The sequence below is a fragment of the Triturus cristatus genome, chromosome 10, assembly GCF_964204655.1.
Source record: "Triturus cristatus chromosome 10, aTriCri1.1, whole genome shotgun sequence".
In the NCBI taxonomy this organism is placed as follows: domain Eukaryota; kingdom Metazoa; phylum Chordata; class Amphibia; order Caudata; family Salamandridae; genus Triturus; species Triturus cristatus.
The window spans coordinates 584,963,362-584,977,015 of record NC_140593.1 but is presented as its reverse complement, the minus strand read 5'-3'; positions in this window follow the sequence as shown (position 1 = coordinate 584,977,015).

Here is a 13,654-nt window from a genome sequence, read left to right as displayed (position 1 = left end):
CGAAACGTGCAATCGTTAAACTGATTTTAGTATATTATTGACATAGTAGTTAACTGCAGTTCCTTCGTCACACGGTTTCTCGATGCGCTTTGTGATTTCCTGAACTGCTCTGCGTGTGTGCCTCAACTACTAGTATCCGTGTAAAGTTTTGCTTTTTTAACTATGCTTCTGTTGTGCAAACGCCCTGCAGCAACACCCTCTGCAGTGTCTCAAAACGGGACGAAAAAAATGACGATATAGGTTTATGAAGTAAAGGTGAATTTCCTCATGTGTCACGGGTTGGGGGAAGTGCACTTTATTCCACTGTAAGTCACTGCTTGTTTTTTAATTTTTTTTTATTTGCTTAACAACTTTAGTCTGCCCTCCCCCACGTCTTTAGGAGAAGCAGCCAACAGTCAATGGAAAATGTGTGGGGATGGGAAGAGAGCTCTACCACTAGTACCTGGGTCAAATATATATCTTTTTTTTTTTTTTCTTTTCTCTCTTCTGAAAGTAGCCAAAAAAACAAGTGGGAATGATCGTCTAGCCGTTATGCAGCTTTCTGATGCTTTCTTTTCAGTTGTACCTTTCTGCAGTGGCCAGTGGGAATGATCGTCTAGCCGTAATGCAGCTTTCTGATGCTTTCTTTTCAGTTGTACCTTTCTGCAGTGGCCACTGGTATTCCTGGTCTCTTCACCCCCCCCCCCCCTCCCTCCGCTCCCTCCTAGGTAGGGGTGGGGGCTTAACCCCTCCCCCATTGCACACATGTTACTTTCTGATGCAAATTACGGTGATCCAGGTGATATGTATTTAAACCAAACAGACCCACTGGCACATTTCCACTCCCTTGTGTCCAAGGGAGGAGTTTCCCTAGCTTCAAATCCTGCCAAAAAGAGGATAGGTGGATGGAGTGAGGGAGCAGCAAAAACAAAACAAGCATTGAAAATGCAATAGGTCTTGCCTTTGATTAAGTTAAAGCCATTTGGTTTGCTTATGGTATTGCAAAGCAAATGGCTTTAACTTCATCAAAGGCAAGACCTATTGCATTTTCAATGCTTGTTAAACCGATTGAGTGGCTGTGTGTGAATGGGTGTATGGCTGAATACGTGGATGTGAGTAGCTGTATGGGTGAGTCAGCAGGTGCATGAGTGTCTGGGTGAGTGAGGTTGTCACTGGTTGTATGGGTACGTGAATGGGTGTCTAAGTAGGTGTATGGGTAAGTGGCTCTTGGTTTGTCTTGGTGACAGTAGGTGTTTGAGTAAGCGTGTGGGTTTGAGTATAGGGGAGCAGTTGGTTGTGAGTGTATTGTTTGTGAATGGGTGTGTGACGGTTAGTGGTTCTGTGGATATCATCAGTGATGTCACTGACCATGTCATGAGTGATGTAATATGCAAGAACATAAGCATTCCATTGTGGGGGTGTAAGTTATAGTTCGCTTAGGTAACTATATAACTGCTACATTTCTTTGGTTTTGTATGAGTGGAATCTGAGCCTAAATACAAAGTCCCTGTTACCTTTTGGGTTTTTCCCCCCAGTGAATTCCTAGGGTTTTTTCATTCTATTTCCTAACTATGTTCTTGTAACCTTTTTCTTTCAGTGAGTTTCTATGTTTTTTAGAGTTTTATTTCCGAACTGTGACCTGTAACCTTTGAGCGAGGGAGTGCATATGAGTATCCCGGTGGATGGGAGAGGAAACGCCTCACTGTGTGTATGTCTGGTTCTGTGAGTGGCTGCATGCGTGAGTTGATTTGTGATTCGGTGCGTGAGTCCGAGTAGATCTGTAAGTGGGTGAGTGTCATGAGAGGTATTGTGTGCGGTCATAAGCAGTGCATTGCAAGGGCATAAGTTATAGTTAGCTCAGGTAACTAACGACTACATTTCTGTGGTTTTTGTATGGGTGAAATGTGAGCCGATCTGTAACCTTTTGATTTTTGTATTTTTTCAATGAATTTCTAAGTTATTTTTAAATTCTATTTCCTAACTAGTATGTCCCTGTAACCTTTTGGATTTTTCAGTGAATTTCAAAGGTTTCAATTTTTTATTTCCTTACTGTAACCTCTAACCTTTCAGAGTGGGTGCGTGAGTGGCTGTATAGGTCAGTGAGTGGGTGTGCTAGTGGCTGCATGGGTCTGTGAGTAGCTGTGTGGTTGGCCTTTTGAGCAGGTGTGAGTGACTGGTGCTGTACAGTGGGTAGAGAAAAGGGGTGGGGCCTCCGTCAAGCTTTCCGCTGTGTGGGACTTACTGGTGGTAATGGTAGAGGTTCTTGGACCCCCCCCCCCCCCCCCCCCCCCAACGATCCTCAGCATCCAAGGGGACGTCATCCCCAACCAGTAGTGGGCCAGGAGGTGTGTTTGAAGAAAAGGGGAGGGGCCTCTGATTTCTCATCAGTACTGCTGTGTGGGACTTACTGGCAGTAACAGGAGAGGTTCTCCCCCTCGCCTGACTCCACATACAAGGGGGTTTCATCCCTCAACCAGCAGTGTGCCAGGAGGTGTTTGCAGAGTGTGGAGAAAGGGGGTGGGGCTTCTGAGCTCTCAGTATTCCTGCTGTGTGTTTCTTACGGGAGGGGTCTTTGGCACCCAAGGACCCTCTGCGTCCAAGGGGGCTTCACCCACATCAGTAGTGTCCCAGGAGGTGTTTACAGAGTGGTGGAGAAAGGAGGCGGAGCCACTGAGCTGTGTGGGTTTTCGGTTCCACTGGGGATGGTGATTGCACTCTGGTGGATCTGTCGATTCCTGCTTGTTGACAAAAAAACATATGTTAAGTTATTTGCCTTTGAGTTCCCCTGGTGTTGATGGTGACCTCAGCTAGGCCTACCAGTGCAAGGGGTTCGCCCTTCTCTGCACAGTCCTCAGACCAATAGGAAGAAGTTGGCACAGGAACTGGAATAGAAAATACAAAGTTTGATAAACCTCATGAGGTGGAACTACATTCACACAGCACCCTTCGGTGTTGAGTGAAGTAGCACACTGAACAGAAGAAGCATGGTCCTTTTATACCCACACAGGGGCTGAAAAAGGCGGTACAAGTACACATGAGAAGAGTTATGCACATAGATGGTCATACCGTAAATGCACAGTCAACAAGTAGGAGGAGTAATGAGCTGTTGACATCAGTTAGAACAGCCTGACAGTTCTATGCTAGGAACAGGTGCACTCTACTAGCTAAGCACATCTGCGCATGTGCAAGACTCTGGGAGAGGGAAACAGCAAATGTCCAGCACATAGCTAACTAAAATGGCTGCCAAGTACAAAATGGCTTTCAGCTCATGCAAAGAGATAAATGCAATCTTCAACAGATGGTCCTTTTAGCATGAGCTAAAGACATTTCCCATAATCCAGTAGGAAAACAAAAAATATGCACATTAATTTTTTCATAAATTTATCAATATCCTAATTCATTGCTTGGTGGGCATTTCTCATTCTAAATATTGTTAAGCTGGTATGTATGAGGTATAAGCAGGAGTACAAAGGGAACAGCGCATTGGGTCACACAGATAGCAGGAGAGAGTAATTACTATTATCAGAAACAGAACTAGTAGCTTTCTAGTCCTAAGCAAATCCTAGAGCCATCCGGTAGAAACATTTTCAAGGCTCCTATGCATTTCAATATCAAAATAGCCAACAGTACATATCTAATAAAAACATTTTCAGTAGACTTTTCCAGTGTTTCCTTTATGGGGGCTAGAGTATTCATCAAGGAAAGGGTAAAGTAACATTTGTCAACTGTTCAGATGAACTTTTCTCTCGCAGAATAAACATTATTCCCAATACAATTATGAAAGCGGTCAGACATATTATTACAAAAATTATCCTGGATCCAGGGGACCAGGAGGACCATGAGAATTAGGACGAAGAGCTGCAAAGGGTTGCTCCTCCTCAAAAATGGGACGACCAATGGTGTACATTTTCAACAGAAAAGAAAAGTAAGTCCATGGGAAATTAAAGCCGCTGTACAACGAACCGGAGTCCGTTTGAGCCTCACAGGCAGGCTCTTGTTCCCACGGTGGAGCTGCACAACTCGCAACTCAGGAATCATGGCCTAGTTTCAAGGGAAAAGTTTCTTCTTTTAGGATAGGGCAATCACCCACCAGGGCAAATGCTCTCAGCGATCCTGTCCAGTGTCTCAGGCAGTGCACCAGTTTTCTTCATTTCAATCTAACGGGCACCAGAGACACAGCACCTGTACCCTGAACTCAAGTTCTTCCCTAACTCCTGTATTGCTCTGCTGGCACACTGCTCTTTCGTTGGGGCCATAGATTGCATTCAGTGTGCCCAGGTATCTCTTGACCAACAAAGGTGAAAACTTTACAGCCAGCATTCAGGAGCGTGATGCTGTAGTGCCTGAAGCAACCCTTGTTTCAAAGGGGGTTACCTCAAGCAAAAACTTTCTTGCTGATCTGGTCGGTTTGTGACTCTCAGCTGGGCATCAAAAACTTGATCCACGATTTCTCCTTTCTGATTTGTGACCCTGTCTTTCGCCCAAGACAGTGGCAGGGGTACACACTTCACATCCTAGTGCTTCCGGCCTTCTACCTTCACTGAGGTCCTGGTTGCCAGCAATGCCTGCGCTGGTTACCTTCACTTTGACTTCAAGCTGGACTGGTGCTGACTCTCCAAGCTGGATCTGATGTCCGTGCCCCTCTGGCAATGGTTGTAAGGCAGCAAATATCTATTGGTGGACAGAACAAAAGGTCTTTAGACAAGGCACAGAAATAATCTATCAACAGAGAGGTTAGTCTCAGAATACTTCCTAGTCTAGGGACGCCTCGTATATTAGCAAGGCACCCAAGAACCACTTTCATCTATGTGAGAGTAAAAAACAACAGCCTGGACCTATTGGCAAGTATAAAAGGAACTCTTTGGTGAACAGACAAGAGTAATACGTCACCCAATCCCAAGCAGCCAAGGAAGTCTGTGTTCATTTACTAAATTCTGAGGAAAAGAGAAAAACAATACAGACATACTCCAAATCCTTACATCTGTATATTCCTATCTTAATCATCTAAAGACCTTCAAGAAAAAAGGAAACGTTCTAGACCTTTACTCATAGACTTTGCATTACTTGTACAGGACTGCAGATACTTCTAAAATGATTTCTCTTAATAAAAGCACCTACATTGTATGCTTAGGACCATGCTCTCATGTTATAGGAGCAACAGGAAAATCTAAAAGTTCTACTTTAACAGGGATTCCTATTACATAAAGAACTAAAAAACTTCAACATAATGGGTACATTTTCTCCAGCAGAACACCTTGTGACACACAGACTCCTATAAAACAATATTTTCCTCAATGTTTGCTAAGGATCACATGGGCATCTTCTCTGCATTATATTTTTCACAATCCAAACTATGCAACATCAGCTCTAGTTAGGACTGTCAGTTTATTTACACAGACTAGCTAATAAAAACTAGCAATGCCCTTGCAAAACTGTATGTAGCATGAGAATAACAAACAATATTGGTGTTATCACCTGAGAATTTCAGAACCAAAACTACCCACAGCTAGTTCCCCTTAAAGATCAAATAAGGAAACCACAATCTAGACTACTCATCCTTTCATAATTTCATCAGACAGGATGGGCAGTAACATAGCAAATTTATTTATTTTATTAATGCTAATAATGTTTAAAACAGTATTACTGAATAGCCAAATCAATGTCTTATGGCTATTTCACAGACAGTTTAGACAGGCTCAAAAGAAATTTAGAAAAAGAGAGAGAAAACATAAATTTGCCTACCCTTAACTTGTAGAGGAGCTAGCCTCCTCCCCCCATTTTTGACAGTAGGAAACCTGTAACAGGTTTCATTCTGTCAACACTATCAACCCCAATTTGTAGCAACTGGGCATAAACAAACTGAGGAGCTAAAATAGCACATTCAGCTAGCTAAATAACATATTCCTTTAGCAAATGTACATGTGTAACACGAGGGCACATGAATTCAAACTAAATCCCATTGCTTCCTTAATTCCGCCCTAAAAGCATTAGTGCTACATATATGGCAGAGCCATTGTCTTAATAAAAGCTCACATATACCATTATTATTATGCAATCTATTCATGTGAGTGAACAAAAACTTGCTTTTGCCAAAAAAAGTAAGCAAAACCTCTTTCTGTCCCTGCCCTGCCATTTCGTCTTTCAAATGTCGAAATGTCAAAGCAAACGTTGCGCTGAGCCCTCCAGGCTTCTAAATGTAGGACTTCGGCCTTTAACCTATGCAGCTGTCCCATCTTGCATGCAAGGTTTTCATGCAGTTTTACTTTTACCAATTCAAAGTGACCCTGGAGACTGAAAGCTCAACAGCAAAACCCACTGTATTCCTGTCTACCAGCAATTCAGAGGTAAGCTTAATAACTTCTGCCAGTTTTTTGTACATATTTATATTTGTAAGCAGTGTGCCGAGTGCTTGTCTAGCAGTATAGATGTCAGCTATTCATTCTATACTTGCATATGTGCATTTGCTGGAGCCTAAGGCAGTTTAAAAGCTGCTCTGATTGGAATAACCTAATTTAAATAGTGAATTTTACTCAATTTCGATTTTGATGTTTGGGGCACTTAAAAATGAATATCCTACAATGTTTTTGCATAATAGTCATCCCCAGAATGTCCTCTACATATCCCAGAGATGTGGCATCAAAAATGTATAATGTATACCCTTATAAAAATGAGTTTTGTATGCTTGGGTAAAGTGACATTTCACATTTAAGTGACCCCCTATTGCTGTATAGCATGGCTTAAATTCAATTTGGATGCTAGGAGGTCACAGTATCATTATTAGGCATTATAAATATTAAACGAATTTAATGCACCTATTTTAAATAACATTTTTTAAATAATCAAAATGATTTTTGTATTTTTTAATAAATCTAATCATTTTGATGAGACCACATATGAAAAGCAAGCTGCATCCCTTTGCCTATCATATTTAAACATATTCAGTCTTAGCCCTAAGCATAGAAACCAAACTTGAAAGTCTGCGCCACTTTTAAATGAAGGACAGTCATTATTATTTAACATCAAAAACCACTCTTATCCTTATTTAAAAAGGCATTAAGAAAATAAATCCCTACTGTCAATCTGTCCTCTGTTTATCAAAAATGATGAAACTATATTTCTAACTTTTAAAACAGCAGTCTGAAATGCAGGATTTTACACCGTGCTTGCAATGACTTAAGGGGTAGTGACGTCAGCTGTTTTCTGTGGCCGGAGTCAGAAATACCCACGTGCTGACACAGCTGCTTGACACGTAAAGGTGTCAAATTCACACGCCTTTCAAGTCAGCCTTTCCACAAATCTGTCGTTCTGTAATGTATTCAGGTCTGCAACAACCAACTCACTCAGATTATGTGAATGCCTGTTAATACCTAATACAGAAGGATAAATGCTGTGACATTTTGTATCTTAATGGATCTATTGCAAAACACATAATTTCGTTTTTTTAAAGCTTTTTATTCCTATTAAATGTGGATTCTAATTTTATCTTTAACATTGTGGCAATTTGCACACATGTATAGTGTCTTACTCTGTCAGTTTAATGATAGCGTGCAGCTATTTAGCATATATTATATAATTCATTGCTGGATTCTTTTAAAATGTATTTCATTTTAATGATGTTTTGCATAACAGAATGATGACAAAAAAAACATTGAGCTCATTCCAGACATTTTCAAAACGGTGTCATATACTCAGAACACATAATACAGGGCACTTAAGGCTAGCCATTCTTGCACCAAGAGCGCAATCGCTACTTACAAGTACCACTAATGACAAACCACAGGCATTCAAACACACATTTAATCCACAGATCAACACTTAGGACAGAAACAAAAGACAGCCCACAGACTGTACTTAAACCAATCCATTTGTAAATACTAGTTGTAAGTCATATTCACTAGATTTGGCTGGCAGAACACCAAGAAAAAAAACGCTCTGCATATCACCACTTATGAATGTTACTAAGTGCACAGACCAGGATCCTTTCTATGTACATATTTAGTTCCTCGGGGTACTAGTCACCAAAGAAGAAATACTTTTGTTATACCTAAACCTATTTAAGTATCCCCTCTAGAGAAGCCGGCTAATTATATACAAGTTTAAAAATGGTACATCCAAGAAAGCAACACATTCATAAATTCATCTTGGGGAAAACAAAAAGACCATCACACATTTGCTTACAATAACTGCTTTGTTCTTCAGTTCTAATGCTTTCACATAAATTTTCTTTCGCTATTCTTTTTCAATCAAGGCTTGCTCATGCTTCATTCATTCACGCACTTCTTTCTCCCACATTCGTGCACAATCAAACCTATCTTGCCTAGTCTTTCGCTTAAACATTCATTGTTCCACATACTCAATCTTTCGTAAATCAAATGACCCATACATAGGCCAACGCAACTCAGGATCCTTACGAGTGTATTTATTCCATAATGCGCTGTACATTATAGAAGAAAGACCATACTTAATATACATATCTCTTTTAGGCGTCCCCTCTGGGGGGCTGGTTGTGCTTCATCTAGTCTCAAATTGGTACCATTACAAAAGCAACACATCCTACGAAGTGTGCTAAAAACAGGCATGCCAAAAATAGTGCAGAATATGCAGTATTATAATCAAAGTAGCACTTAAGGTACCTTTAGTACGATGTGCCGTTCAAATCAATTCAGATAGAGAACATTCTCCTCATTACCTGCCTATATAGATTGCAATCCATATATAAATCTCATAACAAACCAAGTTGGCCAACACCAATTCCAAAATCCAAAAGCCACAGTAAGTGTTAATAAACTACCTTACCAATCCCAGGCATCAAAACCAACAGCAAGCGCCACAGAAGGACACTTACCAATCACTTGGTGTCCAGGTTCCAACTGCCAAGTTCTAAAATCGACCAAATGGTCACTGCACGGCGAATCAACAGAAGAGATCTCAATCGAGGACCGGCACCACCTGGATGGTCAGATCAGAAAAAGGAAAAACGCCGTGGTTGCCAAGACTCCGGTCTCATCGGGCAGCGATCGCGTCCAGAGCGAGATTCCAATCCTTCGTCGCGACCAATCCTTTGGGCATCCGAGTCACCGATGAGCCCCAGTAGTTGGGCGCCAATTTGTTGATGGTCAGCTAGGCCTACCAGTGCAAGGGGTTCGCCCTTCTCTGCACAGAGTCCTCAGACCAATAGGAAGAAGTTGGCACAGAAACTGGAATAGAAAATACAAAGTTTAATAAACCTCATGAGGTGGAACTACATTCACACCGCACCCTTCGGTGTTGAGTGAAGTAGCACACTGAACAGAAGAAGCATTGTCCTTTTATACCCACACAGGGGCTGAAAAAGGCGGTACAAGTACACATGAGAAGAGTTATGCACATAGATGGTCATACAGAAACTGCACAGTCAATAAGTAGGAGGAGTAATAAGTTGCTGACATCAGTTAGAACAGCCTGACAGTTCTATGCTAGGAACAGGTGCACTCTACTAGCTAAGCACATCTGCGCATGTGCAAGACTCTGGGAGAGGGAAACAGCAAATGTCCAGCACATAGCTAACTAAAATGGCTGCCAAGTACAAAATGGCTTTCAGCTCATGCAAATAGATTAATGCAATCTTCAACACTGGGACCACTCTCTCTCTCCCCCCCCCCCCGCTCTTTATTCACTTTGCACAGGTATTTTCAGCCCTGGGGACTGTTCCATGACAAACAAAATGGCAGCCTCAACTTTTATGTGAGGGTGCGGCCAGCCACTCAGGACTTTGCTGTGGCGGGTGGATCTGCGTCCCTATATATAACAATTTGTTTTTTGGTTAATATTTCTAAAACTACTGAACGGATTTGCACCTAATCAGAGTGCTTTCTGTACAAAGAGCTAGCTTTCTGCCAAACTTTGTGTTCTTCTGTCCAGCGGTTTGGGCTGTAGTAGTGTTAAAAACTATTAAGGGAATTAACATGGGGAAAATGTGTTTTGGGGCCCCCTCCCTTACGTGGCCCCCGCTTGATGGGCCATCCTGAAACTTTCCAGACGCGCTAAAGTGAGTGCCAAATCTTTTGGGGAAATTACGTGAAGATTCGTCAACTAGAGGCAGCTGAAAACAGCTTTTAAAAAATTAAATAGAAATCAAGTCCTACTTATAACTACCCACTGTTGGCTTCCAGTAGGTAATGTATATCTTTATTGTTTGTGGCTAATTGAAACCGTTACAATTGCAAACAAGATGTGTAAAATGAGAGAAACCCTTGGCATAGATAGAGCGCACAGTTTAACTCAGTACAGCTGGCTAAGCCAGTTATTCCAGTGCTGTGTCACTTTCACATAAAAAAAACGTTAATAAACTGGTGCTATCGAACAAATTTGCTTACGGGAGGGCCATTAAAATGTTTTTAAAAAGCACACAGTACTGATCTGCTAATGAAAATAATGTCTATAATGCAAAAGATACAGCAGCAGGGCATTCCTTAAAACAGTCATCAGAATTACATCACACTAAAATTGTTTAGCAAATCACTTTAGCTTAAAAGGTCAGGTGCTCATGCAGAATTGGCCCGAATTAAAACATCAGTTTTACCTAAAAACAAAACAAAAATCAAGGGTTAGTCTGAAGAAGGACTTAAAAAAGCAACGAGGAAATCAAAAGAAGATTTAAAGAAATGCAATCAGTCAAATTTTCCTAATGCAAATGGCTACTTATGCCATTTTAAAACACACCTCAGGGGCCTGCTAGTAGCCTAAGATGACCCACAGGAGCTACTGTAAAGAATATAGCTGCAAGTTACTCAGAAAAGCAGTCATCATCTTGGTTGTATCGCGGTAGATGTTAGAACACACACAGACCATTTTAAATACCAGCCTTACTTAAAACAAGTATTTACAATGCAATGGTCTCGGCATTGGTAAAGTTAGAGCTATTGGCATTGCTCATGACATTATTTTTGTTTATGTTTTTGTTTTTAAAACATTTAACCCCTTCCCCGCTCATGACGGAACCGTTCCGTCATGAGCCACGGTTGCCGTGTGCTCATGACGGAACGGTTCCGTCATGCCACGACCGTTGGCGGCCGCTCCGCCCACGCGGCGCTGTTTCCCCGCCTGTGCGGGGGGACAACGCAACTGGGCGGAGTCATGACGGAACCGTTCCGTCATGAGCACAGCTCAACCGTGGCTCATGACGGAGCGGCTCCGTCATGAGCACAACGCCACCGCGCTGCCCCCCCGCACCCCCCAGCACCGCGGCGGAATTCCCGCCGCGGCGAAGGCGTTAAAGAAACGGCATTGTTATTTACAATGTCAATAGCTTAATCACTCTTAAATGCGAGACCTATTGCATTTGCACCCACACACAGAGCCACCTACACACACACTGATTAAGCTATTGACATTGTAAACAACAATGCCGTTTCTCTACATGTTTTAAAAACAAAAACATAAACAAAAATAATGTCATGAGCAATGCCAATAGCTCTAACTTTACCAATGCCGAGACCATTGCATTGTAAATGCTTGTTGCTTGCAGGAATCGGGAGGCGGGAGACTAGCCTTGAAATCGGTAGTCTCCCGCCTGAATTGGGAGGGTTGGCATGTATGATTAAAACTTGCCATAATTGGCCTTTAGTTGTCCCCAAACTCCAAGGGGCCCGGAGACACTTTACTTTTTGCACCAATGATACTTAAAGGCTATCTCCTCTACCCGCTCCACATGCATTTCCGCTGTCAGCAAACAGATGTGGAAACGAGCATTTTGTTCACAGCCTCAGTGGGTTGTCAATGGTGATGTGATATGTCCTCAATTAAGTTACTCAGCATATATAGAAAATTAGGTCTGCTGCAATTCTGCTCACGATCCATAGATGCCGTTATATGCAGTAATTGTACTGCAGTAACATTTTAAACCTACACATGACCATTTAGTTGATCATGGCTTTAGCGAAGCTGATTTTGTCAAGAATTCCTGTCATGCGAGGGGAGGATTCCAGTGACTATAACCTTTGTTTATTCCTTGTATTATTTTTGCCTTCATTAAAATAACTAAACCTTCACAAGTGGTTGCGTTCTCATTATCGTGTCTGTTAAACGATCCTGAGACGTTCAGGGCGTTACAAAATATCCGACCATAATAAACACTAACTGTCTCCCGGTCGATAACAGACATGGCAACACTTGATGATGTGCTGGCTGCTTTAGCGACCGTGCAAATTGAATTGGCTGCCTCCAGGCAAGAAACAGCCGATGTAAAAGCCAGACGATGCTATCCAATTGGACCCGCTCACGCCCAGCACCTCCCTCACGAACCAGACCCCTGCGGTAGTAGTGGGAATGCCGGTAGCCGTCCCCTTGGCAACACCAGAGAGGTACAGTGGGGATCCTAACACAGTGCAGGTATTGGCGCTACATTTATCGTGCAAACCAAGGGCGTTCCCCACGAGTCAGGCTCGTGTGGCTTTCCTTATATCCTATTTGGCTGGAAACGCGGCACAATGGGCCGTACCTCTGGTGTGCAGGGACGACCCCATCTTATGTGATTGGGGTACTTTTCGCGAGGAATTCCTGAAGGTCTTCGACAGAAGGGCTGACTCGTACACGGCGGACCGTGAAATGCTTGAGTTGAGACAGGGATCCAACGACCTGGTGCAGTATCTCAACGCGTTCCGAAGGCTGGTTGCGGAAACCAAGTGGCCTGTTGCTAAACAGACGGCGCTCTTCCATCACGGGCTGTGCGAGGAGCTCAAGGACGCCGTGGCTCATATTGACCCACAACCCAAGACATGTGAGGGCCTTATCAACCTGGTATTACGGCTGGAACATAGGCTAAGTGAAAGAAAGGGGGATCATGGGAGAAAAGGAAAATCCCTTCCATCCTATGTGACAGTGGGAAGTCCTGAAACTGGCACCGCATCCAAGGGAGAACCCATGGACATCGGCGCAATACGAGCGAGCCTCACAGCCACGGAGAAAGAGTCACGCCGTAAACAAGGATTGTGCCTATATTGTGGCAAAAAAGGCCACTACGTACGTGAATGCCCTGCCAAACCGAAGACGTCACGTTATCGGGCCAACCGGTCGGTAACAGCCGTGGTGGACGTACCGGCGGAAAACTAGAGGACTCCCAGACCAAAGAAGGGGCATCTCGGAGTCACTCATCCATCCCTTCACTTTCCAACTCAGTCACTAAGGGACAACGACACCTGTTTCTCACGGTGCACGTGGGAGTGCATGACCAGTGGATACCCGTTGTGGCCATGGTGGATTCAGGGGCCACTGGCATGTTTATGGACCACAACGAGGCATGCAGGCTAGGGCTAGTGCTTCTTCCCAAAGCTGTACCCGAAGACGTCTATGCTGTAGACGGAAGGCGATTGGTGACGGGGCCCATCGGGCAGCACACGGGGGTCCTTCCGATGAGATGTGGGAGGAACCATTTGGAACAAATCGATTTTAACATCATCCGAGCGCCCCAATATGGCGTCATATTGGGATTGCCGTGGCTACAGAAACACAACCCCTCTGTGGATTGGCCAACACATCGCATCGAACTGACGTCACCGTATTGCATCCTGCATTGTGGAATAAGAACGGAATCCCTTGACGCAGATGAGAGCGGGAGTCAGACGGTGGCTACAGCGGCAGAAAAAGATGTGGCTCTCCCCCAGGCTTATCACAGTTTTGAGGATGTATTTGATGAGGT